Below are 5,572 nucleotides of genomic sequence, written 5' to 3' on the forward strand. Positions count from 1 at the left end.
TTAACTTGAAGCCGTCATTTATTCATAGTCGGTTCTTAATTCAAGATCGTCTTAAGTAATGTTTTACACGCTAATAGCGACCTGTGATTGATTTATGATATCTTAAAATTGTACTTAAGACCTTAATGATCTTAAATGTAAGATCCGACTATGAATACCGAACGATCCATGTAGTCGATTATTCTCACGTGACTATGATTGGACAATTTTTTACGGTTTAAGCCTTAAGCTTGAAGTTATAACGTTTTAACGACTACATCAATTCACACTGAGAAAAAGTGATATTACATCAAAATTATTTTAATTTAAAATAATTTTGTTAATTTATTTAGTAAATTTATAAAATAAATATGCTCTTATTTTAATAAAACTTTATACGTTTTATTAATACTGTTATTGAATCAATAAAATTTAAACATTTAAAATAATACTATTGATATAATATTATTTTTTTTAACAACATGATAAAAATGGACTCTCGAAATTTAACAACAAATTAATATTCAACTAATTGAGAATAATAATTGCGCAATAATTAATGCGCAATAATTAATTATTATTTAACAATTATATTTCTGGATTTCTCGAAATAAAACAAAATCATTTTTTATATAAAGACTACGGCACACAAAAAATTTATGCAGTGAACAAATTGGTCAATCACAGTAGAGAACGTAAACAGTAATTATATTAAGACTCTCGAATTTTAAATAACAAAAAAGATAACTATAGTAGGTTAGTAAGAATCAGCAACGATAAACGGTGCAATTATTTAGTGAACAATCAATAATCAAATTATATTGATCCAATATCAATCCAATATCTGATTATTGATTGTTCACTAAATAATTGCGTCATTTCGTTGCTGATTCTCATTAGCTTACTATATTTATCTTTTTGCAGAGAACGTAAAGCAATAATCATATACTGTTAAATTTTATTGTCAAATTATTACGGCTCAAGAGTTATATTGTAGACATCGCGTAATACAACGATTTTTACACGTGTGTAATTTCGACGGTTCAGTGAACCGCGGCATTCGAACGCACCGGTCATGTCATGCGTCATGGAAATATTTCCGCGTGACGTCAGATGACGCGGCGCGTCACGCGATGCGCCAACTAGCAGCCGCGCGGCGTAACGTGGGTTAGTCGGGGTCGTCGGGGAGAGGAAGAACGCGGGAAAGCGCTTCAAGTGTTCGCGCGATCACAGGTGCGACGCAAAGTCGCTCGAGTGGCGCGTGTTTTTTGGTTCGTGGTTTCGTTTTGCGGTTCGTTCGTGACTGTGGCAGATCGAGAGACGGCTAGTGGCGGTATGTACACATTTTATTCGGTTGTTATTTACCTTTGCATACGAGGATCGTGTTCTATACGACACGAAAACGAGGAAATATCGGCGCGCGGAATATGCGTAAAATGGCTGCGCGACTCGTTTAAATTCGCGTTCGGAATTTTTATTCCGAGGAACTTATTACGGTTCTTAAAACGAGGTGAAAAGTGATCAAATTTACTAGTTATAAATATTTATAACTTCATTGGTTAACAAGTTAGTTTGCTCATTTTTGTAATTTTCACATTGTCTAAAGAACCATAATAAGTATCCAGTGAGGGTGCATTCAATTTCAAGCATGATGCATCATTATCCTTGTTGTTCACCGAATGTTAAACAAAGATAAATGATACACTACGCACATTATACATGAACGGAATGCACCCTGAGTCATTTTCCTGTTTTATCCTCTTCAGACCTGATTTTAATAGAACCAAATTTAGTTTATTACTTATTAAGTATATATGAACATTGTTTATTTTGAAACTAAGTAACTCAACCAAGAAATTGATTGATTACTTACATTTTGACACACTTTGAAAGTTAAAAATAATAAAATGTTAATTAAATTAAGAGATTAGATTATCATTTCTTGATACTTAACAATGTATATACTTTATAAAAGCATTAACGATTTTTATTATCACAAAAGTTGAATCATTTTACTTATTTTTTACGAATTTAAATTTATTTAGACAGAATTTATGATAAAAAAATCGATTGTTTTTAAAGTTCAACATTCAGCGGAGAATTAATATTAATTCCTTCAGATCTGATTTTAATGGAATCATATTAAATAAGATTTTTTTTAAATTCAATTCAAGGGTACTTTAATTTTCGTTTCGAAATTTTGATTATTCTTCAAACATACATTATTATGTGCATTTACTTTCAGATGTCGATAGAAATAAATAATTTCAACCGATAATACTTTTCAATTTTATGTACACTACAATGTATACAAAATCTGAAGAGATTAAGTTTAATGAGCAATAAAGATAGAATGACGCACTAGGACTCTCGGATGTAGTTTCCAAACGCAACCGTGATCTAGTTTCCACTGAAGCACCTAATGCGGCGTAGAATCAAATTTAATAGCTAATTCGGTTGGACGCACTAGTGTGCACTGGTGCATATTAAATGTTACCGTTGCACACTGATTTCATCTGAGTGTAAAAGTGAAATGTACTTCGAATTATAAAATACAATTTTTACTTAACATAATAAAGATGTTTATTAACATCAAAAATTATTACTCAATATATTAATGTTATTATTTTAATACTACTTTCATATATTTATTTCGTTTTTTGGTAGGCTTAGTAACAACAATTATACTCAAATCATTCTTGTCTACCTTCTTAAAACTATCTAATTATTTACTAAGCAAGAAGCTTATCTTTCTGGAATTGTACTAATTTCTCTGTAATTTGTAATTCGTTTCGTTTTTTAGGAGGTTTAGTAACGGCAGTTCTGCCTCACTATTTGTATATACTTTGTAATTTCGTTATACACAATAAAATAATAATAATAATAATAATAATAATAATAATAATAATAATAATAATATGATAATACTATTACACTCAGTTCTATTCTGGATTGCATTTCATATATATAGATTCACACAAAAATATTTAAGTGAGTGGTTTAACCGAAAAATAGAATTTCTCTTAGGTATTTAATTAAATTTATCCAAGCAGAATAACAAATCACGTTAATATCGAAGTGGCGTTGAAATGATGTTAAAATGAACCGTAAATAATATTTTAGAATGATTTTGATATCATGACATTTTGATATTATGACTTATTGTTCTACTTGGGTATTCTCATCGGTATCTATTTCAAATTGCTAAAATATATTGAGAATTTTACGGTTTAATCTTTGTTTCTGTATCTATATTAAACACATATGTTTACATTAATTAATTTGTATACGACTGTTTTATATGTAACAGTGTGTACTGAGTCCAATCGAATTCGCTATAAGTTAGTGGAAATGCGTTTGACTGCGCTTATTTCCTCCTTCACTTCGATTCACAAAGCTTTTACATCTATTGGAAATAATACTCTAAATTTGATTTGCCACAGTGGAATCAAATTGAGAGTTTTAATGGAAACTGGTTCGTGTTGTAAGAACTAATCGAAGTAAGTCTCACTCGCGACAAAATGCTTTTTCTTCTTCGCCTCGTTTCGTCATCTAACTCGCGCGACGCAATCAATTAACTGTTGTTTTTAAATGGCTTCTACACGCTCGACATTATTGCACAATTGAACATATAATAGTTGTATCGAAGATTGCGCTAATATATTGAAGAAATAAAGTCGAGATTGATTTCTAAGTTTACGATTTAATATATAGGGATGTTAGAATGTAACATTGTGCGATATTATTCAATTTGGCTACTACTGCTGAAGAATATCTCTTACAATTTCTCACAAACACATTATATCAATAATGATGTTTTGCATTTATTTCAATAATTTTATATGCAAGTCTATTGTTGGATATATTTATCTTATTAATAAATCGCGCTGCGATATTTCTACATTTACAGTATTTTTTTTTAATACATAAAAATTGAGTTAAAGTTATAAATCAATATTTTCTTATATATTATAATGTATTATATATTTGTGTTGACTTGTGTATATTATTTTAAATAGAATTTTACTAATGTATTGTGAAGGTATTGCACGAGAGTAAATTTTTAATTAAAAGCTAGACGTAACGTTATTAAATGCATCTAACGAAACTGTAAATAAATATCTTTTTCTTTTAATATACTACATACATATTTTTTAAAACATCAAACTCTCATCAACTGACTTTTGAAGATTTTTCAATAATTTTGCTAATACAGATACTGCATGAATAAATTTTAAATTCTTAAAAGCATTGCCAAATAATGTAATGTTACATTTATTAGGTGAAATTGGTTTATGTTTACATCACGCTTATAATTTTTTTACAAAGTGAAATAATCACTTTTAATATTTCTTTGAATAATATATTGAATCCATTTGTGCAAGTTATTTCTATCGTTTGTTAAACCGACACAGAGAGAACATTTAAACGATTTTAGCTTCGTCGTATTTTTATTTATTTAAGGTAAATTATTTTATAATATTTTATAAAATTGTTTTAAACTACTTCACACGGAAAGAACAATTTTGCTAAAGTCTATCTAAAAATTTAGCTAGACAGATCTGAAAATAATTTTGTTTCAACCATCAAAATAATTATGTAGGATGTTTAAACTAATTGGCAAAGTGTCAAAACTTTTTACTGCGCTGCTCATTATGTTTGAGATTTCAATATAATTATTTTGATGGTTTAACAAAATTGTTTTTAGATCTGTATTTATTTAAATTTTTTTATTAATACTTTAGCAAAATCGTTCTTTTCGTGTGAAGTCATTTAAAATAATTTTAATCATCGTAGCATATTTTTAAAATTTTAAATACATACAGCTATATTTATGCATTGTACCGAAATATATCATTCCTAGCACTGTAAAACACTACGTCTCTTGATACGTCATACTTGTTTCGCTGATATTTTTATATATCATAGTTCTATCAACAATATTGATCATACATCGATTAAAAACACTTTGAAAAGTTACGTTTGGTATGAGATAAAGAACTCTTTTGTTTGAATTTGCGACTGAACATAAAACTGTTTTGAAAGATTTATTAAAACGTCGCAATAAGACTATTTTGAAAGATTTATTAAAAGTCGCAATACATGCATCTCGCAATCACGCACATAAATAAGATTCTCATGAATATTATAGCTATTTATTACTATATAAACATAACGCTCTCATCGACTTAATAAAAACGAACGTAAAAGCATTACGTGAATTTTAGATAATTCCACCGGTTGATCGTGATATGCCGTGAATACGGTTTCCCGCAGAAACACGAGGAATTAACATAGAGCTATGCGGGAGCGAGTTAAGGAAGAAAAAAAATTTTATTGCGCGTACCCGTAAAACGGGTGCCATGCATTTATTCTCTTGCTATTTACCCTTTGCCCAAGGCCGTACGTGTTATTTTCGCTATAAAGAATCGTGAGAAAAAACAGTGGCAGAAAGATGAAGAAAGGGATGAGGGAAGGACATGTGTGTGTGTGTGTGTGTGTGTGTGTGTGTGTTGTGTGTGTGTGTGTTGTGTGTGTGTGTTGTGTGTGTGTGTGTGTGTGTGTGTGTTGTGTGTGTGTGTGTGTGTGTGTG

Source organism: Atta colombica, unplaced genomic scaffold (assembly GCF_001594045.1).
Source record: "Atta colombica isolate Treedump-2 unplaced genomic scaffold, Acol1.0 scaffold78, whole genome shotgun sequence".
In the NCBI taxonomy this organism is placed as follows: domain Eukaryota; kingdom Metazoa; phylum Arthropoda; class Insecta; order Hymenoptera; family Formicidae; genus Atta; species Atta colombica.